The 25,099-nt window shown below is 40.9% G+C and overlaps 1 long non-coding RNA gene across 1 annotated transcript in view; it reads left to right on the plus strand.

Moving 5' to 3' along the window:
- Nucleotides 1-15,515, plus strand: part of LOC137226362 (uncharacterized) — a 684,033-nt gene extending 668,518 nt beyond the window's left edge. The window contains exon 12 of the long non-coding RNA XR_010944326.1: nucleotides 14,963-15,515. This is a non-coding gene — a long non-coding RNA (uncharacterized lncRNA). The remainder of the gene's footprint in view (nucleotides 1-14,962) is intronic.
- Nucleotides 15,516-25,099: the final 9,584 nt, after the last annotated feature.

Raw genomic sequence — 25,099 nt, forward strand, 5'->3', positions numbered from 1 at the left:
CAAAGAGGTCAGCTCAGGAAACCCCAAAGGCCTCAGGTGACCTCAGAGGAAGCAGAAAACAAGTTACAGGCACACTGTTAATGCATTCCTTCCCAGATGGCATTTACTTATTTATTGGCAAAATAATCTGATGGAGATATTAGAAAAATTAGAGTTATGTGACAATCAAGAAAATTTAAAAAGGCGATTATGATTAGACAGCTCATTGATTAAGGAGACGGGATATGATTTGCGGGATGTTAGGGATCAAGTAGAGATTAGTGACCGTGATTTTACAATGGCTCCAGTTTGAGCTGGTATGCATGTTATCCAAAACATTCTAGAAGATTTCTCAGACTTTCAAAGTACAAATAGATTGAAATAATTGTTAAACAAGATAGGTCATTGATTATTTTCGGTCTGGTGCTTTTTTAAATTTTTGCTAACTTTTGGGAATCCTCCTTTGAGTACCTCTCGCCAGTACCGCTTCCTGCACCAGATTCTAAGATACATTTTTCCTGCTTCAAATCTTTGATTTATTCCCTTGTAAACTACTTACATCTATTTTCTTCATTAAAAGTTGTCTCTAAAGACCTTACTTACTTCCAATACATTTTACAAAATTTAACTGTTTAGTTAATTACTTCATGACTTGGCTACATAAGTCTATCGTGTTCTCTCTCTCTCTCTCTCTCCCCCCCTCTCTCCTTCTCCCCGACACACACACACACACACACACACACTCGCACACACACACTTATGCTTTCTGTTCTGGAAAGTTGTTCTGTATTGGGATCATTGTTTTTTGTATAGTAGGGATAGAAAATCCTTACACAAGGAAGAATATCTTTCTTTTTGGAATTCCAGATGAAAACATATCCACCAGGTTAATTGCCACCTAATATCACCACACAATAGCACAGAGACATTACTCTTTCAGATGTTATATTACAGCTACTTTGAATATATATGGTACAGAATTGTCTGAAATTGAGGCCATCTGGAGTCATTAGGAGCTAAACTGTAAAGCAAAGCCTTGATGTAAGAGAATTTTCTGTAACAGGCAAAATATGAGTGTTTAGTAGTTGTAGAGTGAAAATGTGCTATACTCCAGGGTCACAGAAACGATCAGGGAGCCCATACCAGAAAGACTAAAGGTAAATTCCTCTTCACCTCCTGGGAATTATCAAGGAAATCATCAAATACCTGTGTGTTCATTTCAAAATAATCTAAAAAGCTAGTAAGACAGAATTTGCCAAAAAAGTATTATAAAATCATACATTGGGGGCTTCCCTGGTGGCGCAGTGGTTGAGAATCTGCCTGCTAATACAGGGGACACGGGTTCGAGCCCTGGTCTGGGAGGATCCCACGTGCCGCGGAGCAACTAGGCCCGTGAGCCACAACTACTGAGCCTGCGCGTCTGGAGCCTGTGCTCCGCAACAGGAGAGGCCATGGTAGTGAAGAGGCCCACGCACCGCGATGAAGAGTGGCCCCCACTTGCCACAACTAGAGAAAGCCCTCGCACAGAAACGAAGACCCAACACAGCAAAAATAAATTAATTAATAAACTCCTACCCCCAACATCTTTTTAAAGAAAAAAATCATACATTGGAATATCATCATTAGAATGTGTGATTTTAATCTGTAAATAATGCTGTGCAAATAATAATTTCACAATATACAGTTGGGTAAAAACGCAGAATGGAAAACATCCTATAAGATGTGATTCTGTTGCAGAGTTTTTCCTGACTAGTAGAATTTTTGAGTTGTTCTGTTTTGTTTTGAGTATTACTTCTTTGTATATTCTATTTTATCTGCATTAAACTTGCATATAGAGAATGTGATCAGGTAATGGGGCTGGTTCTGAGCAAACTGAAGAGCTTCATTCCTCCTTGGTGTCAAGACTTGTGGTGACATTTATTCTGTGTCCATCATTCCAAGTCATTCATGGCACAGCATGAGACAATGGGACAGGGAGAGTCCAAGAAGTGCCATTTAACAGATACTTCAGATCTAACATAATGACAAGACTTAGTCAGCAATGCATGAATATTTGTGCAGTGAACCTAAAAGTCTAACAATTCAGGTGCAGATTTGGCCAAATATTACTGAATTTTTTTAAACCAAATCACTTGCTTTAATATAATCACCATAAAAAAGTTTTAAATTTTTTTGGCAAATGATCTACTTCAAGATGAAGAATTGAAGATAAAGATGCTTTTGATGAATGACACTTTTACATATGTTCTCTGAGGCAGAGAGATAGCATTTACCTTAGAGTGAGGTTTCCACTTCTAACTCCCCTGCCTCGCTGACACGGCCGCTGCCTTCTCCTGTCCTTACTGAGAATCTCACTAAGGTTTTCATAGCTGGGGGACACCTCACGTTGAGATCTGAGGTTTCTGTGGGGTTCCCACAGGGACCTGCATCACTGTAGTCTCTCAGAGCACAGAAATACACCGCTGAGTCCCCAAGCTGCAACGCTGTGATGCTAAGGCTGATGGAACTGGCCGTTTTCTGGAAGTTCAAAAACTACCGACCCTCTGTTGTATTCACTCATTGTAACACTCCTGATGAATAAGGAAAATCATTTCCCCACTTGGTGTTTGTTTGTACCAGAATAAATAATAATTGTAACTACTAGCTTCATATACACAATCCAAGGTTACATCCTCCTTCTCCAGCATAGAAATTTCTGGCTGGTTCTATTTTTTTCAATTCTTTTTTTTTTTTTTTTAAGAAGATGTTAGGGGTAGGAGTTTAGTAATTAATTTATTTATTTTTGCTGCGTTGGGTCTTAGTTTCTGTGCGAGGGCTTTTTCTAGTTGTGGCCAGCGGGCGCCACTCTTCCTCGCGGTCCGCGGGCCTCTCACTATCGCGGCCTCTCTTGTTGCGGAGCACAGGCTCCAGACGCGCAGGCTCAGTAGTTGTGGCTCACGGGCCTAGTTGCTCCGCGGCATGTGGGATCCACCCAGACCACGGCTCGAACCCATGTCACCTGTATTAGCAGGCAGATTTTCAACCACTGCACTACCAGGGAAGCCCCTGGCTAGTCTTGAGTTACTTTCTGGGCTGTGATGGATCCTGGGGAGAAGAAAAAAGTTTATATATATAATATATATATGGAGAGAGACAGACAGAGAGAAAGAATTAGGCTGATTCTCCTGGTGGAACCCCGAGGGCTGCAAGGGACAAACATAGGACTAAGACTTCTAATTCCTCTACCCATTACTCAACTCTCCTACACACCACCAGACAATAATAACCTGCCCTACCCCCAAACATGGGAGCTGAGTGGAGCTGAGTCTGTTTATGGCCATCCTTACCAGCCTTACCAAGGCGGACGGAGGCTATGACAACTCTCAGCAGGCCAGGGAACCCCATGTTGGAAGCTCTTCCTCTGAGTGAAATGTGCTGTGTTCTGTCTCAAATTCAGGTCTAAATGCCTGCCCTGTGCCTGACAGGGCACGTGCACAAGTACTGAAGGGTGAGATGCTTCTGCACCAGAACAGGAAATGTAACTTGCTGCTATCAGTTTGCCTGTGGCACGTCATGGCTTGTTGACCTGGTTGGTGAATCTAACCTGCCTATTTAGACTTTATTGTAATTAAGTTGACAACAATTATATCAGTGCTGCAGCCATTTGCCATATTCAGCCAATGCATCTAGGATAGACATAAGTTTTATAACTAATATAATTTGTTATGATTATGGTAACTTCTGAGAACAAATAGTCATCCATGGTTTTGTATGGCTTTTCTTGGCCTGCAGCCAGACTCTACAGTGAAATAAGCTCACAGATTCTTCTTCCAGACAGGAAGATCAAACTATTTACCCTCAGTCATCATAACTTTTCTTCCTTCACTCCAAGGCATTGGTTCCTGGGGAAATTTACATTGGATAAAGTTCCTTGTCTGCTTAATGCTATCACACAGCAAGTTTCCTGGTGGACAAAATTTGTCCAGCTGTACGTGTCTAATGCCAATCAATAGTCAGTCTGTGCTAGAAACACCTTGCTTTCAAGTATCCCATCCTATAGTCAAAATGAATGCAAAATCACCAGACCATGCATTCCTAGTTCCTTGTATCAAAAATGTAGCCATTCAAAAATCACAAATGCCTTTTCATCCCACTGCTGCAGCAGCTCTGGCTCATTTCACTGAGAGCAGCGCCTCAACAGCGTTACGTCTCAGCCACGTGAAAATTTGTGTATGATTTGCTTGGCATCCCTGTGCTGATATATGATTGTGATTCAGCTGATGCAGCTTTTAGTCATCTATTCCTTTTCTCTTCCCTAAATGAATATATTAATATCGTGACATCTAACATCCATCTTACATTAAGAGAAAATATAGATGTTTTTGAAAGTCAGTCTAGATAAGGGAGGAGTCTTTCTGGCTGAACAGGGACGCTTCTGGGGATCAGAGCCTGGGTTTTCTTTAAGACTGACATCCACCCTATTCTCCCTGAAGAACAAGTCCCAACCTCCTGGGTTTCTAGGAATTAGATCTGACCTTGATTTATTTTCCTGAAAAGCTCTAAATAAACTAAACACTGCCCAAGGAGAGAATATACCTCCTCCTCCGAAGGCTGCTCACTTCAGCCCTCCTGCTCCCCTTGGGTTTGTGTTCAGCTCCCCCTGCAGCCCCTCTCACCGTGTCACTCAGAGCACAGTAGTACACAGCCGAGTCTGATGCTTGCATTGAGGTTTTCTGCAGGTGGAAGGAGCTGTCACTCGTAACAAGAGTGGCCTGAAAACCTTGATGCTCTGCCCTCTGGTTTGCCTTCGAGCCCTTCAGGAGGAGTTGCGGAGCTTTGTTGAGATACTGGACGTACCAGAAAAGATAGAGACCTGGATCAGAGGTCTGGTAACTGCAGTGCAGGGTCCTAGGCGCCCCCTCTGAGACAGTCACTGGGCCTTCTGTCTGGTTCACTGAGTCTCCATTGGTCCCTCCTACAAGAGAATCACTTTTTTATGTTATAAATGGACAGAAGGAGAGTTTTCAGCCAGAGAAGAAAACTAAAGTTACCTGTAATTATAGGAAAATGAAAAATCATGAACATTTAAGATAAAATGTTACTTACTGAATATTAAGAAGATCACAAGAACAGAGTGAGTGGCAGAAAACATGTCGGCAGCGGTCCTTGCTCCCTAGAATACACCAGATCTAATGGGGCTAGTTTGCAGCTGAATATTATAGAAACTCCTCACTTAGAAACTGAGAGCCCCTTTCTGCACAGCAACAGTAATCTGTCTTGTGGCTACAAAGTAAACAAGTCAAACCAGCACCTGAATAAAAAGAGGAACCACATTTGTAGGAAACCCCGCCCTCTGGTGTTCATCCTGAAAATTGCACCACAGCTATATCTGACCTCTTTTTCCTGATAAAATATTAATAGCTTGAGGCATAGATAAAGGAGAATGGGACAGGACTCAGAAGAGAGCTCTAAACACGAGCATGCTTAGGGAAATATTCAGTTGTTGCTTCCATCATTTTCTGCATGGTACAAGTATCTCTAGCTACCCAAATAATCCCAGGCAGAATTTTTAACTGCAATAGTCAGAGGTCTCTTCCTTGCATATGTCTCCATGACTCCCATGGGTAAGAGAGGGATTCATCTGCCTAGAAAGTGCTCCCTAATCTCCCCAAATCCTTTGCCTGAATTACTATTCATCCCCAAGACTCATTCAGCATGCCACAGAGGAAACATTACCTAAGGCAGGTCTCAAATAATGTGTGATTGGTTGAAAAGGATTTTATCCCTATCCATCATGAAATGTCATATTTGTAAAATACAATAAAAACAAATTACTGTAACTTCTTCACTGATAAAGGTAGAGTTGACCTTCCTTCCAACTGGACAACTGGACAAACTATATGAAACAACTTTTAGACATTGGACTACAGGTAGCACAGAGATAAGGAAAACAGATAAAGTGAGCCCGAACATTGCCCAGCTTACTTCATGGAGGCAGCTTCTCGGCACCAGTGTGGGAGGGATTTACCAAAAATAGCCCAGCTGTCTCACTGTGATATTGAGACGGAATAGGAGATTGGGGATCTTGAAGCACCTAGAATTTGTGGACCAGTGGACCAGAGAGGAGGGACGTGTACAAAAAGAGAGAGACAGAGAGAGAGATAATGACAGAGGGGGTCACTGTGAATCCTGTGCGGAGTATTAATCTGCAACAAAAGAGAGAAAACTCATCGAGTTTGGTAAACCGCCCTGAAAGGGCCTCCTTTGGGCGCATGAACCATACTTAGATAACAGTAGCTTTACACCTTTAGCCTTATGAGGGATAGGTGACCTTACTTAGGTGTCTTGGTTCTTGAAACACCTTCTTTTATTTTATTTTTTATACAGCAGGTTCTTATTAGGTATCTATTTTATACATATTAGTATATATATGTCAGTCCCAATCTCCCAATTCATCCCACCACCACCCCCTCCCACCCCGCTTTCCCCGGTTGGTGTCCATATATTTGTTCTCTACATCGTGTCTCTATTGCTGCCTTGGAAACCGGTTCATCTGTACCGTTTTTCTAGATCCCACATATATGCGTTAATATATGATATTTGTTTTTCTCTTTCTGACTTACCTCAGTCTGTATGACAGTCTCTAGGTCCTTACACGTCTCTACAAATAACCCAATTTCGTTTCTCTTTATGGCTGAGTAATATTCCATTGTATATATGTGCCACATCTTCTTTATCCATTCATCTGTCAATGGGCATTTAGGTTCCTTTCATGACCTGGCTTTTGTAAACAGTGCTGCAATGAACATTGGGGTGCATGTGTATTTTTGAATTATGGTTTTCTTTGCGTATATGCCCAGTAGTGGGATTGCTGGGTCGTATGGTAGTTCTACTTTTAGTTTTTAAGGAAACTCCATACTGTTCTCCATGGTGGCTGTATCAATTTACATTCCCACCAACAGTGTAAGAGGGTTCTCTTTTCTCCACACCCTGTCCAGAATTTGTTGTTGTAGATTTTCTGATAATGCCCATTCTAACCAGTGTGAGGTGATACCTCATTGTAGTTTTGATTTGCATTTCTCTAATAATTAGTGATGTTGAACAGCTTTTCATGTGCTTCTTGGCCATCAGCATGTCTTCTTTTTAGAAATGACTATTTAGGTCTTCTGCCCATTTTTGGATTGGGTTGCTTGTTTTTTTAATATTGAGCTACATGAGCTGTTTATATATTTTTTAGATTAATCCTTTGTTGATTCATTTGCAAATATTTTCTCCCATTCTGAGGGTTGTGTTTTCATCTTGTTTATAGTTTCCTTTGCTGTGTAAAAGCTTTTAAGTTTCATTAGGTCCCATTTGTTTATTTTTGTTTTTATTTCCATTACTCTAGGAGGTGAGTCAAAAAAGATCTTGCTGTTGTTGATTTCAAAGAGTGTTCTTCCTATGTTTTCCTCTAAGAGTTTTATATTGTCTGGTCTTACATTTAGGTCTTTAATCCATTTTGAGTTCATTTTTGTGTATGGTGTTAGGGAGTGTTCTAATTTCATTCTTTTACATGTACCTGTCCAGTTTTCCCAGCACCACTTATTGAAGAGACTGTCTTTTCTCCAATGTATATCCTTGCCTCCTTTGTCATAGATTAGTTGACCATAGATGCGTGGGTTTATCTCTGGGCTTTCTATCCTGTTCCACTGATCTATATTTCTGTTTTTGTGCCAGTACCATACTGTCTTGATTACTGTAGCTTCGCAGTATAGTCTGAAGTAAGGGAGCCTGATTCCTCCAGCACCATTTTTCTTTCTCAAGATTGCTTTGGCTATTCAGGGTCTTCTGTGTTTCTATACAAATTGTGAAAGGTTTTGTTTTAGTTCTGTGAAAAATGCCATTGGTAGTTTGATAGGGATGGCACCGAATCTGTAGATTCGGTGCCATCCCTATCAAGCTTTGGGTAGTATAGTCATTTTCACAATATTGATTTTTCCAATCCAAGAACATGGTATATATCTCCGTCTGTTTGTGTCATCATTGATTTTTTCATCAGTATCTTATAGTTTTCTGAGTACAGGTCTTTTGTCTCCTTAGGTAGGTTTGTTCCTAAGTGTTTTATTCTTTTTGATGTGATGTTAAATGGGATTGTTTCCTTAATATCTCTTTCTGACCTTTTGCTGTTAATGTGTAGGAATTTAAGACATTTCTATGCATTCATTTTGTATCCTGCAACTAAACCAAATTCACTGATTAGCTCCAGTAGTTTTCTGGTGACATCTTTAAGATTATCTATGTATAGTAGCATGTCATCTGCAAACAGTGACAGATTTACTTCTTCTTTTCCAATTTGGATTCCTTTTATTTCTTTTTCTTCTCTGATCTCAGTGGCTAGGACTTCCAAAACTATGTTGAATAAAAGTGGAAAGAGTGGACATCCTTGTTTTGTTTCTGATCGTAGAGGAAATGCTTTCAGTTTTTCACCATTGAGAGTGATGTTTGCTGTGGGTTTGTCGTATATGGCCTTTATGATGTTGAGGTATGCTCCCTCTGTACCCACTTTCTGGAGAGTTTTTATCATAAATTAGTGTTGAATTTTGTCAAAAGCTTTTTCTGCATCTATTGAGATGCAGATTTTATTATTCTGGTTTTTATTCTTCAATTTTAATATGGTGTATCACACTGATTGATTTGTATATATTGAAGAATACTTGCATCCCTGGGATAAATCCCAGTTGATCACGGTGTATGATCCTTTTAATGTATTGTTGGATTCTGTTTGCTAGTATTTTGTTGAGGATTTTTGCATCTATATTCATCAGTGATACTGCTCTGTAATTTTCATTTTTGTAGTATCTCTGTCTGGTTTTGGTATCAGCGTGATGTTGGCCTCGTAGAATGAGTTTTGGAGTGTTCCTTCCTCTGCAATTTTTTGGAAGAGTTTAAGAAGGATGGGTGTTAGCTCTTCTCTAAATGTTTGATAGAATTCACCTGTGAAGCCATCTGGTCCTGGACTTTTGTTTCTTGGAAGATTTTTAATCACAGTTTCAATTTCATTATTTGTGATTGGTCTGTTTATATTTTCTGTTTCTTCCTGGTTGAGTCTTATGATGCTTTGTATTTCTGTCTCTTATGATGCCTTGTATTTCTGGGGTGTCCATTGTAACTTCTCCTTTTTCATTTCTAATTTTATTGATTTGAGTCCTCTCCCTCTTTTTCTTGATGAGTCTGGCTAAATGTTTATCAATTTTGTTTATCTTCTCAAAGATCCAGCTTTTAGTTTTATTGATCTTTGCTACTTTTTTCTTTGTTTCTATTTCATTTATTTCGTCTCTGATCTTTATGATTTCCTTCCTTCTACCAACGTTGGGTTTTGTTTGTTCTTTCTCTCGTTCCTTTAGGTGTAAGGTTAAACTGTTTATTTGAGATGTTTCTTGTTTCTTGAGGTAGGATTGTATTGCTATAAACTTCCCTCTTAGAATTGCGTTTGCTTCATCCCATAGGTTTTGGATCATTGTGTTTTCATTGTCACTTGTTTCTTGGTATTTTTTCATTTCTTCTTTGATTTCTGCAGTGATCTCTTGGTTAATTAGTCACTTACTGTTTAACCTCCATGTGTTTGTGTTTTTTTACGTTTTATTCCCTGTAATTTATTTCTAATCTCATAGCGTTGTGGTCAGAAAAGATGCTTGATATAATTTTAATTTTCTTAAACTTACTGAGGCTTCATTTGTGACCCAAGATGTGGTCTGTCCTGGAGAATGTTCCGTGTGCACTTCAGAAGAAAGTGTAATGTGCTGTTTTTGGATGGAATGTCCTGTAAATATCAATTAAATCTACCTGGTCTATTGTGTCATTTAAAGCTTGTGTTTCCTTATGAATTTTCTGTCTGGATGATCTGTCTATTGCTGTAAGTGAGGTGTTAAAGTCCCCCACTATTATTGTGTTACTGTCGATTTCCTCTAGCTGTTAGCATTTGCCTTATGTATTGAGGTGCTCCTATGTTGGGTGCATATATATTTATAATTGTTATATCTTCTTCTTGGATTGATCCCTTGATCATTATGTAGTGTCTTTTCTTGTCTCTTGTAACATTCTTTATTCTGAGGTCTATTTATCTGATATGAGTATTGCTACTCAACTTTCTTTTGATTTCCATTTTCATGGAATATCTTTTTCCATCTCCTCACTTTCACTCTGTATGTATCTCTAGGTCTGAAGTGGGTCTCTTGTAGACAGCATATATATGGGTCTTGTTTTTGTATCCATTCAGCGAGCCTTTGTCTCTTGGTTGGGGCATTTAATCCATTCACATTTAAGGTTATTATGGATATATATGTCCCTATTCCCATTTTCTTAATTGTTGTGGGTTTGTTTTTGTAGGTCCTTTTCTTCTCTTGTGTTTCCCACTTAGAGAAGTTCCTTTAGCATTTGTTTTAGAGCTGGATTGGTGGTGCTGAGTTCTCTTAGCTTTTGCTTGTCTGTAAAACTTTTGATTTCTCCATCAAATCTGAATGAGATCTTTGCTGGATAGAATAATCTTGGTTGTAGGTTATTCCCTTTCATCACTTTAAATATATTGTGCCACTCCCTTCTGGCTTATAGAGTTTCTGCTGAGAAGTCAGCTGTTAACCTTACAGGAGTTCTCTTGTATGATATTTGTAGTTTTTCCCTTGTGTGCTTTTCATAATTTTCCTCTGTCTTTAATTTTTGTCTCTTTGATTACTATGTGTCTCAGTGTGTTTCTCCTTGGGTTTATCCTGCCTGGGACTCTCTGTGCTTCCTAGACTTGGGCGGCTAGTTCCTTTCCCATGTTAGGGAAGTTTTCGACTATATTCTCTTCAAGTATTTTCTTGGCTCCTTTCTCTCTCTCTTCTCCTTCTGGGACCACTATAATGCGAATGTTGGTGAGTTTAATGTTGTCCCAGAGGTCTCTTAGGCTGTCTTTATTTCTTTTCATTCTTCTTTTGTTATTCTGTTCCATGGCAGTGAATTCCACCATTCTGTCTTCCAGGTCACTTATCCATTCTTCTGCCTCGGTTATACTGCCATCGATTCCTTCTAGTGTATTTTTCATTTCAGTTATTGTATTTTTCAACTCTGTTTGCTTGTTCTTGAATTCTTCTCGGTGTTTGTTCTTTAATTCTTCTAGGTCTTTGTTAAACATTGCTTGCATGTGCTCAGTCTTTGCCTCCATTCTTTACCTGAGGTCCTGAATCACTATCATTATTCTGAATTCTTTTTCTGGAAGGTTGCCTTCTCCACTTCATTTAGTTGTTTTGAAACACCTTCTTTTCACTTCTTCTCACATTCTTGTTTTAATTCAACTAAGTAATTTTTTAAGAAAGTAGAGTTTAGATACTTAATAGTATTAGCCAGACTCTCTTCATTCCAGAGGCACGTGTGTGGTATTTATCTGTCTCCTGTTTATTTGTATTATTAGGGATTCAGGAATCTCAATGTAAAGAACTGTTTGCTCAGTGTCGGTCAGCTTGTTTGTCTAGTTTCTTGTGCAATTATTTGTGCTAGTGAAGTGAACACAGCAGAAGATTTGACAGGGTCATTTCATAGCTTTTTCTTTCCCTAGGATTGGGTGTACTTTATGCAAAGTATGACTGTATTTATAGCAAGAAGTCAAAACATTGTTACTTGCTCACATCAACTATTTTAAGGCATGGGGACTTTGCTTCTGCAGACAGCTGTGATGTTGCCTTACACAGGCTCTCAGGGCAGTGCTGTCAATCTAGTAACAATGGCTATGACTAAGTCACTTGAACACAAGAATCGTCTTCAAATGATACATATTCACCTACATAGATTTTCTCACCAGTTAAAATGATCTATTTTTTTAGCTCGTACTAAAGTTAGGGTCTTGAGTAGAGTTATCCTGCTGGCAAGACTCTCTGGCTCAGCGGACCACCTAGGTACTCTTATATTATTGTGTGTGTTCAGGAATCCCTAGGCTCAAGCATTCATTCTGGAAATTTACAGAGTTGTCTACAATGTGTAAACCAAAACCAGACACGATTCCTATGTCAAATTGCTTTCAGTTGAGTGAGGAGCAGGTAAGTGAAACAAATCTTATGCCCTGCCTGTACTCCCACTAGCCTGGACCCAGCCATGTGGAATGAGGGCTCAGACTGGAAGTAGAGAGCTGATGCAGTTATCACCAGGGAAATAAAACCTGCTTGAATACTTTATTTCCACTATTTAGATTTACTTTTGTTCTTTTATCTCCCTCTCCATTTCTTTGGCCTGTTTATCCTGATGTTTAACTCCCAATGCTCAGGTGTCCAACACCCAGTGTGCAGGACTCCAGAATGTTAGGGAAGAAGGCAGTGTTTACCTTCAGGTGGGTGTCCAGACATCCACCCTGTTAGGTGAGGACAGTGACTACATCCTCCAGTACCATTAAAACTATGATAACTGTTAAATTCTCCATTATGCAGTATGCAGAAAGCAAACAGCATGGCTGGCTGAGAAGCAGCAGGAGGTTTTGTTTGGAGTTACATAAAAGTTGACAGAACTATTCCTCTAGTTTCTTGATCCTTTGGTGGAATCGTCAGGAAAATCTTGGCTCATGTGTTATGCAAGACAAACTGCCCTGCAAGATCCCTGTATAGCACAGGGAACTGTACTCAATATCTTGTAATAACCTATAATGGAAAAGAATCTGAATAAGAATAGATATGTATGTATAACTGAATCACTTTGCTGTACACTTGAAACTAACACAACACTGTAAATCAACTATACTTCAGTAAAAATGTTTTAAATGTTTAAAAAATATTCTTAACACTTGTATCGATTTAAAGAACTGAGATGCTTTTATTTGTAAAGTGCCGTTATTCCATTTGTCTTTCATTTGATAAAAATAACGTAAAGAACACAAAAGCCTCAAAAGCAAGGGAAGTATTCTAAGTTGTCCATACAGATGATTAGAAATATGCTTTTATTATTTAATTTGTTGCTATCAAACAAAAAACTGCAAATCTAAAAATTCCCATGTAATTCCTACACCCCAGAGGTTGGCAAACATTTTTTCTGTAAAGGGTCAAATAGTAAATAGTTTAGGTTTTGAAGTCATATAGTCTTTGTCGTGACTACTCAACTATGCTCTTATAACATGAAGCATCCATGGTCAATACATAAATAAATGGACATGGTTGTTTTCCAATAAAACTTTATTTACAAACACAGGTGGCAGGCTGCTTTGCCCTGTGGGCTGTGCTTTGCCAATCCCTGCTATGCCATAAAAATGTATCCATAAAGTTCCAAAGATTTCTTTTTCTTAATAAATATTATCATATCTTTTTCAGGAGACTTAAATTAAGGAATACATTAATGGATAGAAAAGAAGAAGAAGGAAATTAGATGATCCTAATGCCTAAGATACATTGATGCTAGTTTTCAAGGGTGAGACACACAGATATGGACGCTACCATTAAGGAACTCACAGAAGTAGTAGTGAAAACAGGTCTTAATCAAATAATCAAAGAAATAAAGGAGAAACTGCAAATGTGAAAATGCAGAGGTCTAAAATTCTAAAAATGCCCCCTGAGCTTCCTTCAGCTACAGACTCTTGGACAGATGTATTAGAATGAATAGGCATTTACTCTTTTTTTTACTCTTTTGAAGGGAGGAAAAAAATTTAGGAAAAGGAAAATAAATAAGAAATCACCTACAGTTGCTATGAAGGGGTCATATAGTAGGAAAAAGGTACTTTTAAGAAACTTAAGGACTTCCCTGTTGGTGCAGTGGTTAAGAATCCGCCTGCCAATGCATGGGGACATGGGTTCAAGCCCTGGTCAAGGAGGATCCCACATGCCCCGGAGCAACTAAGCCTGTGCACCACAACTACTGAGCCTGCACTCTAGAGCCCGTGAGCCACAACTACTGAGCCCACGTGCCACAACTACTGAAGCCCACGTGCCTAGAGCACGTGCTCTGCCACAAAAGAAGCCACCGCAATGAGTAGCCCGCGAACTGCAATGACGAGTAGCCCCCACTCACCACAACTAGAGAAAACCCGCACGCAGCAACAAAGACCCAACGCAGCCAGAAATTAATTAATTTTAAAAAAAGAAACTTAAATAATACCAGTATTGTTGAAGAGAGGGAGAGACAGAGGGGGAGAGAGATTAGGAGTACATTGTGAAATGAGGTTGGAGACGTAACAAGATCCTAAATTATGCAAGGTTTTGTAGGTCATATTAAGAAGTTTTGGGACTTCCCTGGTGGCACAGTGGTTAAGAATCCACCTGCCAATGCAGGGGACACGGGTTTGAGCCCTGGTCCAGGAAGATCCCACATGCCGTGGAGCAACTAAGCCTGTGCACCACAACTAGTGAGCCTGCGCTCTAGAGCCTACGAGCCACAACTACTGAACCCACACACCGTGACTACCGAAGCCGTTGCACTCTGGGGCCTGTGTACCGCAACTACTCAGCCTGCATGCTGCAACTACGGAAACCTGTGCACCTAGAGTCTGTGCTCCACAGCAAGAGAAGCCACCACAATGAGAAGCCTGTGCACCGCAACGAAGAGTAGCCCTGGCTTACCACAACTAGAGAAAGCCCGCGCGCAGCAACGAAGACACAATGCAGTCAAAAATAAAATAAATAAAAATTTTAAAAGAAGTTTCTCTTTATTCTAAGAGCAAATGGGGATCCAGGTGATTGACATGCTCAAATCTGCACTCTGACAAGATCATTCTCACTGTGGTACAGAGGACTACATTGAAGAATGATGCGGTGTGTCACATGCTGGGGAGCAAGGGACTAAAATGGATTTTTAATTAGGATGGTGGAAGTGAATTAGCGTGTGGGGTTTGTGACATCTTCAGGAGACCTTTAGGAAGCAAAGTCAACAGAACTGGGAGATAGACTGGATATACTATTTCAAAAATGAATAACTATGAAGCAAAAAACCCCATATGAGCCTTAATATACCCTAAGCTGAGGATAGCAGAAATTGCTATTTGCCTAAAGAATGTCCATTCTCTCCTATTTCTTACTAATAGAACCACAGTTTTGATGTGAGTGACAACATGCTGAGACTGAAAAAATACTGACATCCCAGACTCCTTTGCAGACGGGAGAAAGGTGGGGACATGGAATAACACTCTGGTAAGTGAAATGTAAGTAGCAGCTGTTGGGTGGATTTTCTGGAAATGATTGACTTGGCCAGCATGTACTCATTTGCCCCTTGACCTTCTCTTTCTTTCTGCCTGGAATGTGTATAAAGTGGATGGATCTCTAGCAGTTTCTGCCAAGTATATAAACAAAAGTGACACTTTAAGGACAAGAGACAGAGAGCTAGAAGGAAGCCCCTTGATTTTTTATAACATGATGACGGTAGTATAGCAGCCCTGGACTGCATATGATACATATGACAGAGCTTCTTTACGTGAAAGGAAAGTAAACTCCACCTTGTTAAAAATATTATATTTGAAGTTTCTGTAAGTTGAAGCTGACCCAGTCTCTAACTGATATAGAAGATGTTCATTAAAAATACAACGTATCGGGCTTCCCTGGTGGCGCAGTGGTTGAGAGTCCGCCTGCCGATGCAGGGGACACGGGTTCGTGCTCCGGTCTGGGAATATCCCACATGCCGCGGAGCGGCTGGGCCTGTGAGCCATGGCCGCTGAGCCTGCGCGTCCGGAGCCTGTGCTCCGCAACGGGAGAGGCCACAACAGTGAGAGGCCCGCGTACCGCAAAAAAAAATAAATAAATACAATGCATCAGTGCATCAGAGTCTGATTGAGTAAGTGCCGAATAACCCAGATCTTCAAGGTGCTGTAGGTGATTCTGATATAGGTGATGTTGGTGGTTGAAGCTCTGGCATGTGGGAACCACAGTCCTACCAACGTTTTGCCTGCCCTCCCCCACCTTTTCCACCAAGCATCACATAAGTACAAATGCGCTTTCTCCACAAACACATTTTCAGTAGCATCAAAAATGTATCAAAAAAACTATTCTTACCAGAAGCAAGAATAAAATGGACGGAAAACTGTTATATATGTGATAATAGAAGTATCCACTTTCAAAACACAATATTTAAGGAGCTGGTAGCCGAGAACATACACCTCTCACTTGTATGAGGAAAGATTATAACTCTCTGATAAATTCCCATCTCTTTAATGGAGAAATTGAAGCTTGGAAATCACACAACTAACAAATGGGAGAATCAGTTTCAGATCTTTGTCTCTACTACTCCAAAGATTCAGATCTTTGTGTCTATAATTATACAACGTTTTCACTCCTCAGCTTTAAAATGAAAAGTTTGGTTGAAAGAGTCCTAAGATCCTTTTTAACTCTAATGTCTGATGAATCTACTGTTAGAATTAGAGAAATGCAAAAATCCTCTCATGCATCTCAAAGCCACCTAAGTCCTGAGGGGGCTGTACATATAACAGATGAGACCTTCTAATACTGACAAGTCCTTCCTCATCCTCCACAAGTGACCTGGTAAAATTAGAGCTTGAAGGGTCTTTAGGCTCATGAGTCCAAATCCTTTGTTTAAAGTGAGGAAACTGAAGGCTGCTACACCGATGGTGTGCTTAAGGACACAGAGCCAGGATGGGCAGAGCTGAAGCTGGTATTTCAGTTTCCCGTTCTAAATCTCATGCCCTTTACCCTAGTCTAACATGCTGCCAAAAACATCAGAAATTTGACAGGCCTCCCTTTCCTGTTGCCAGCTGTTTGTAGACTCTCCTTTGTGGGAAGACATAACCACCAAGTCTACACACTGTTGCGGCTTCTAAGAGGCAGCTCTGGCAGGGTTTGCGTTGGGGCTGCAGTTGCCTGGTGAGCACTGTGTATCCGTAGCACAGAGGTAAGTAGCAGTGTCTGCAGCCTGGGAAGCCGTGATGGACAGGGAACTGCCTTTGATGGAGTTGTCAAGCGTGACTCGCAGTCTTCCACTAAGCTTCTCTCTCTCATTTGAACGTATTAAAATCAGGTGGGCAAAGCCTCTCCTTGAATCCTGTCTGTACCAATGTAAGGTTTCTATAGCAGTTTTATAACTGCAGTTCATGGTGGCATTTTCACCCTCCTGGATGCTCAGGGCCTGAAGATTCTCATCTCCTTGCTGGCTATTCACCCCTAGGCAGAAACACAAGGCCAGAGGCCAGGAGTCAGTCACTGCATTTTCACTCTCTAGTGTTTGCATTTCCTTCCATAATTTGGGGGTACATTTCCCAATTAACAAGAAGATTTTGCCCCTCTGTCTTGTGGGCTCGGAACTTTGGTCACCCTCTTCCCATTGCCAAGAGCCCCAACTCACTGGCCAGTTGAAGCCACAGAATCACCAAAGACACGGTCAGGAGTTTCTCCATTCTTCTTCCTTATTGGGATCACAGGAGACTCAGCTCCGGAGCCTGAAATGAAGCCAGGTTCCTCAGTCTAGTTCTTTTTTCTGGGTATATTTATCTAGTCCCTCTGGATCCCAGAGAGAGACTCAGGCTTCTTACTCAGCCAATCAGAGGAAGCTCAATCCTGTGCTTTCAATACAAACATGTTGATTTCAAACCAAGCAAGTCTGTGGAGAGAGGGTACTCCCATCTTGTGGTGGCAACATCATCCAGCTAATAGAGCCGGCTGTGGAAGGTGAAGTGTTAGAGCTGATACAGAAGAAATTACAAAGCTAGTCTATTCTTTGCCTTTATTACACTCCAGTTCTAGCCTAGAGTAAGAACAGATACAGCTTAATTCATGTAAAAACTCAATTAAGAAAGAATATTGATGCCTGGTATTTACAGAACACCTCTGAGGAGCACTGTTAGGTTTCTTACAATCACTTCTGGTATTTTTTATATAAGCTTCTTTTCTTTTTTTTTTTTTTTTCTTAATTTGCCTAATGCAGGAGTGAGATAGTATGTAAGTCAGGGTTCTTATTGGTGAGTAACAGAAACTGACTCTGGCTGAATTAAGTAAAAAAGGAATAAGTTAATTAATATTGGGTTTGCCTCAGCATCTCCAATAGTGTCAAATAACTGGAGTCAAAAGCTATCGAGGGCTTCCCTGGTGGCGCAGTGGTTGAGAGTCCGCCTGCCGATGCAGGGGACACGGGATTGTGCCCCGGTCCGGGAGGATCCCACATGCTGCGGAGCGGCTAGGCCCGTGAGCCATGGCCGCTGGGCCTGTGCGTCCGGAGCCAGTGCTCCGCAACGGGAGAGGCCACAACAGGGAGAGGCCCTCGTACTGCAAAAAAAAAAAAGCTACTGAGTCAGTCTACCAAACATTTAAGGAAGAGTTAACACTGATCCTTCTTAAACTATTCCAAAACATTGCAGAGGAAGGAACATCTCAGTGCTATCTGCTTCATCACTTTGGTCTTATGATCCAGCAGATCCAAAAATGATGCTTGGAGTTTCCATGGCAAATAGGATGGAGACATGGGAAACACCAACAGGAAAATTGAAGCATAGTCCACTAGTATTGGGGGCTGGGGGGAATATATGCCCTTTTCTTTAAATATTGATTCTCCTTTTAAGAAACAGCTTCTGACTTGCTAATTGACCATGGCAAAGTCTGAATATCTAACTTAGGAAAAAACTAACTTAGTGACCATGCAGCCTGAACTTCCATCATGAACCAAGTGTTGTCCAACCTACATATCTGCACTGTTGATCATGCCCAGCAGTAATCTATCATCAAGTGGAAATGGTATATAAGAGACGGGGCTCAGGCATCCCCAGAAGATCCAGGTAAGCTGAATGAGTAAGCACCTCAGATTCCTTTGACACAAACTCTTCTTGTTTTGTATACTCTCCCTTAACCATGCCTATAACCTTCTGGGGAGTTCCTTGTAATCAGTTAATAAGGAACAAGAAAATCAAGCCTATTTTTCATATGGATTTGCACATTATTTTGGTACCACACAAAACTAGCACTATAGCCCACTGAAGGATGAAGATGAAGGACAATCCCTCCACATCATCAGGTGATACCTTTTGGTTATTCATGTTCTCTACAGTGAGAGATGGCCAGAGGTACTGATCTACAGTGATTCTTGGGCAGTTGCTAATGATTTTTCTGGTAAGAGACTTGGATGGAACAAGATCGGAAGATTAGTGCCAAGGAAATCTAGGAAAGAGGTATCTGGATGGACCTCTCAGAATGGGCACAGACTGTCAAGATAATTATGCACTATGTGGATACTGGCCAAGGGAACTGGAAGCTTTTAATATTGGACAAAACAATGCACTCTATGGATGTGTCAACATCTTTCCCCAGCCACCCCGATGCTTGGTCAGTGATCCCATGAGCAAAGTGGCCTTGCTAGCAGGAATGGAAGATATGCATGAAGTCAAAAACATTGATTTCCCCTTACCAAGCTTGACCTAGCTAATGCTGTTGCTCAGTGACTAATCTGCCAAACTCAGAGACTAATGCTGAGCCTCTGATATGGTGTCATTCCCCAGAGAGACTGCCCAGACACCTGATGACGAGTGGATTGCATTAGACATCTTCCATGATGGAGATGACTGAGATTTGTTCTCGCAGGAGTAGACACAGATACTTGCATATGGATTTGTCTTCCTTGCTCATTGTACTCTGCCAGCATCATCCTTATAAACTCACAGAATGCCTAATTTCATCAAGGGATTGCCCACAGTATTTCTTCTGAGGAAGAAGCTATTCTCACTGCACAAGATTACAGCAGTGGGCACATGCCCATGGGACTATTTATCTTACCTCATACCCCATCACCCAGAAGTGGCTGGCCTGTTGAAACGTAGAATGGCTTATTGATTCCGTTATAGCAGCAGTTGGAAAACAACTCTGTAAAAAGATGGGATTCTGTCTTATATGATGCAATATATGCTTTATAGCAGAGACTATTATATGATGTTTTCTCCCCCATACCCAGAATGCATGAGTCCAGGAATCAAGGAGGTGGCTCTGGGAGTGGACGCTCTCACGATTATTACCAGTAACCTACTAGCAGTATTTTTGCTCCCAATGTTTGTAACTTTGAGCTGTATTGGTTTGGAGGTCTTACTCTCTGAAAGGAGGAAGGCTTTCACCAGGGGACACAGCAATAATTTCACTGAATTGGAAGATAAGACAGCCATGTGGCCAGTTGGGCTACATATGTCTCACAACAATGGTTAGAAAATGAGGTTACTCTACTGACTGGAGTGATTGATACCAATTACCAAGGAGGAATTAGGTAGCTGCTACACAACAGATATAAAGAGGACTATGTCTGGAACCCAGGAGATTTCCTAGGGGAGCCAAGCCTGATACTAAACGTTAATGTTAAATTACAGCAAGCAATAAAAAGACAAGACTTTTGAGTACTCAGACCCTTTGAGAATGAAGATTTGGATCACACCACTAGGGAAGTAACCTAATCCACTGAAGTTATGGCTGAGGGCAGGGAAAATATAAACTGTGTAATAAAAGAAAGAAGCCGTCCATGTCAATTGCAGTATCGTGACCAAATTGGGAATCTAAAAATGTAGTAGTTTTCTGTATTTTCTTTTTGCTCTTTACATGTGTGTTCCTTTGTATACATTGCCATTTTCTTCTTCTTTCTCCTCACCATAATTATTTTATATGCAGATTGTCAGAGATTAACTTTACAATTTAGTCTGTGTATAACAGCATTTTTGGTGAAATTTCCTCTGAATTTTAGAAGTAATTAATACAGCCAGTGATCCGTAGTGACTGCTGGGATTATGGGTCTCCTCATTTGGGGGAAATGATGAGAACGTCTTCACTTGTTCAAAGGACAGCTTTAGCTTGTTAGATAGAAACATAGAGTCATTTCACCGTTGTTTGGAAGTTCAAATGTGTATGGAGGGGTGTGTAGGAAAGATCAGTAACCAGAAAGATGGGGCATGCCACTTGTCAATTTATTGCCTTTCAATTATAAATCCACCCTTCATGGATTCAGAGGGTGACTCTGGACATGGACCTTGTAAACATTTCTCCTTCGCCAGCTGGCATGATGTTAAGCTTTGTCAGTAGAGGGAACGGGAAGGACACTGCAGGAAGAAGCAGCATCTCTTCCAGGTCCTGTCATATTTTCCACACTTCTTTTTTGTTTTTGTTTTTGTTTTTGTTTTTGTTTTGCGGTGAGCGGGCCTCTTACTGCTGTGGCCCCTCCAGCTGCGGAGCACAGGCTCCGGACGCACAGGCCCAGCGGCCATGGCTCACGGGCCCAGCCGCTCCGCGGCATGTGTGATCTTCCCAGACCGGGGCACAAACCCGTGTCCCCTGCATCGGCAGGTGGACTCTCAACCACTGCGCCACCAGGGAAGCCCTTCCACACTTCTTGTTCCTGCAGTGCTTGGCCATCCTGTGGGACACCAGTGATGCTCACCTCCAGCAACGTTTAATGACAGCCCCCCAGGTGGTTTCTTGGCAGGTTTCACAATCACCCAAGCAAATTCACCAGCACTCCCTTGCCAGCTTCCTATAAATTGTGTTGGAACCCTGGGAGGTGTTCTTCTGCCTGTCAACCTTGTTCTCTGGCACCTCAGCAAACTTCCCCATCCAGCAGGCTGCAGCCACGCACTCCCCAATGAAGCCTGAGTCATTGGCTTGGTAGCAGAAGGGGGGGGTACAATTTACAATGTGTTAGTTTCCTCGGAACTCTGGCTTAGTCCTAGAGATAACAGCGTCTCCCTACCTATGCTATTCTTATGTTCTTTAGAGTTCTTTTTACTCATTAGTAAATAACTCCCTGTTATTAGTTAATAATTCTTTATATTAAACTTTCCTTGTTCAAATTGCTGTGATGTTTCTCCTGATTGCACTTGATTTGGGTAGTATGGGTCCATGAAGTGCATGAGAGGAAAGGCATTAGCTGTAGAAAGATCAGCAACCACATGTCGGGAAACAGTATCCTCCTTTTCAGGAACTGTGCTTCAGTACGTGGTGATGAGCACACGTGGGGGTGGATGCTACGGCAGAGGAGATGGAGAGGAGGGACTGCACCACTTAAGCCTGGGGAGCCCCTCTGGGCCAAGAAAAGGATTTTTATGCCATTACATAGTTTTATTTCAAAAGTATTTTTCCAGGTACTAATCTATAGGATAAATACACTTACTATTTTAAAAATTAATTTAGGCATTGTAGGTAATGAGAATTTCCTTGAACAAATTTTTGAGATTAATCTATAGCTAACTGACAACTGATGACAACTGTATCTTGAGAGATAAACTCAATGTCAGTCTCTAGAGAGAGAATGCCCCACTGTGGTCAAATAGGGAACTTAGAAATATTTTCAGTAACTCTTAAGGGGTTTGTGCTCTGCTTCCTTTGTAAAACCAGTTACTGTGTCCCCCAGAGCACAGTAATACACCGCTGAGTCTTCCTCTTGAGCTGATAGTTTTTTCAGATGGAAGGATGCCTCACCCTTGTTGAGGTCAGCCGTGAAACCTCTGATACTCTCTCTTGAGCTGTGTCTCAGGAGTAACTGGAGGTGTTGTTTGGGGTAGTGTACATCCCAGAAGAGCACAGAACTCCCAGAATATGAGTAGTTGCACTTCACCTGCACTGGGGACCCTTCAAAGACGGAGATGTGGTCCTCAGGCTGAGTCACCGTCTGGGCTCTTGTTCCTCCTGTAACACCAATTCTGGATCAGGGATTGTCTTGCAGACAGAGAATAGTTCGTTAAACTGATTCTAAATCAGAAGACCAGAGAAAGATAGAATAAAAAGAGACTTTACTCACTGAGTGTGAATATCATCACAAGCACTGAGATGAGGGTGGGCTTCATGTCTGAGCTGTGAGGAAACAGGAAGCTCCTTTCTGCAGGTTTTTCCTGGAAACAGTTCAGCCACATGGACACCCTGACAGAGCAGTGAGTGAGTTTACACTGGCATGCAAAGTAAAAACTCTTCCTCAAAGGACTGGCTGCTTTCTGGCTTTCTATCGATTTCAAGTTGTGTAGCATCTTCCTCTAGAGGCCCTATCTGATACTGCAGATAATCTCAGGCTTCAGGAGGCCTTCAGTTCTGAAACAGAATGGTGAGGGATTTCCTCCACAGTTAGTAAGACAAAGTGTAATGCTGTACTAAGTGAAGAAGCATGTTACCAGAAAGGTCCAGATAGAGATATTGACGGAACATAATAGAAAGTCCAAACATACAAATTATTTATGGAAATTTAGTTATCAAAAAATAGGGAAAAGATGGTATATTCAGTAAAATATGTCTTCATGAATGGAGAGTCATCTAGAGATCAGCAACTAAATTTGGATGCATACCTTAACATCAGCTATGGAATAAATTCCAAAGAGAGATAATTAATATTTTAAATAAAATAAAAGCATATTTTTATAAATTTAGGATGGTCATGAATTTTCTAAACATGAGAGTCAGAAAGAATAAGGGAAAATATTGATAGATCAGCCTTCACAGAAATTTAAGCTTCTGTACAAGTATGTTAATGAAATGTGTAAACATTACCATATCAAGGTATTTTCCATTCATCATCATTGATTCTGACCTTCCTCACACCAGGAATGGCCCTTTAGAATTTTAGTTCTACAGGTTTTTTTGACCTAAGAATAAGGCAATTCTAGAAAGTTGGTAGATTTAAAATGTCCCTAATCCCCTGTGCTTACCCAAGGAGCTTCTGTGGAAGCCAGCCATGCTGTGCCAACAGAGCTTAAGTGAGGTGTCCCATTGAAGCTCATATAGAAATCTGGGGTCAGTAGCAGGGAACTCCAGGATGAAGAGCAGAAAACAATAGGTTGTAGAGAAAGCTTGGCATGTACAGATCAATGGACATCTAAGAAGGAAACTAGTTGTTTGGGGAAAGCCTTTCCTCTAGTCCCCAAATAGCTGACAAGAAAGTAACAGGTAGGCTGAGTTCCAGCTATCTTTAACGAAGAGAAGTACAAGGAGATTGGAGAGCACAGAGATTTCCTTCTAGTTTTTCAGCAAGGTACTGGCATTGTTGCTGAGACCAGTGCCCTACTGTCTGCTACATTGCTGATCACAGGTATAGAAATACCTAGGCTTTCCACGCTCACAACATTGCCTCCCCTTAAAGTGCCCCAGTAATCAGACATGTCAGGAGGGAGTAAAGAAAGGGAAAGGACACCTCAGAGAAAAATAAGGGCTTCATCTGGGGAAGATATAGTCTGAAAAAATTATCAGAATCAGTGACACAATATCCCTAGCCAAAAATCAGGACACATAGTTTGACAGTGATCAAGAATTCATTTACAAGGAAGCTCTCACAAAGAAAGAATATCTCACTCAATGCATTGTTTTTTATTGAATCTCTTAGAAGAAAACATAGGAAAAAAACTCTTCGACATAAATCACAGCAAGATCTTTAATGACCCACCTCCTAGAGTAATGAAAATAAAAACAAAAATAAACAAATTGGACCTAATTAAACTTAAAAGCTTTTGCACAAAATCTACAGATTCGGTGCCATGCGTATCAAAATTCCAATGACATTTTTTACAATTCTAAAATTCATATGGAATCGCAAAGGACCCCAAATAGCCAAAGTAATCTTGAGCAAGTAGAACAAAGTGGGAGGCATTTCACTTCCTGATTTCAAAATATAATACAGGGCTTCCCTGGTGGCGCGGTGGTTGACAGTCCACCAGCCGATGCAGGGGACACGGGTTTGTGCCCTGGTCCGGGAAGATCCCCCATGCTGCGGAGCGGCTGGGCCCGTGATCCATGGCTGCTGGGCCTGGGTGTCCGGAGCCTGTGCTCCGCAACGGGAGATGCCACAACAGTGAGATCCCCGCATACCGCAAATAAAAAAATAATAATAATAATACAAAGCTTTTGTAATCAAAACAGTATGGTACTGGCATAAAAACAGACTTACAGGCCAATGGAACAGAAGACTCTGAATTATTATTTGTGATTTGATTCATATGATATGCTTAAAAAAACTGCCCTCCAAAATATTGTGAATAGTTTACACACACAGAAGTTAAGCCTCCCTGAATTCAAAATTTCGTAATTTCTAGTGGCAGAAAAATGAGTCATTCAAAATGTTGAGCCTGAATAGCTGCCTCAAAATAAACTAACAAACAAAAATTAAGAAAAATACAAAGGCTTAAACCTCAACCTCTCTACACATACACACACACACACACACACACACACGCAAATTTAAAGATTTAAAGACAAAATTAATCTGAGAAAAACTAAAGAAAATGTGA

The sequence above is a fragment of the Pseudorca crassidens genome, chromosome 1 (assembly GCF_039906515.1).
Source record: "Pseudorca crassidens isolate mPseCra1 chromosome 1, mPseCra1.hap1, whole genome shotgun sequence".
Taxonomy (NCBI): domain Eukaryota; kingdom Metazoa; phylum Chordata; class Mammalia; order Artiodactyla; family Delphinidae; genus Pseudorca; species Pseudorca crassidens.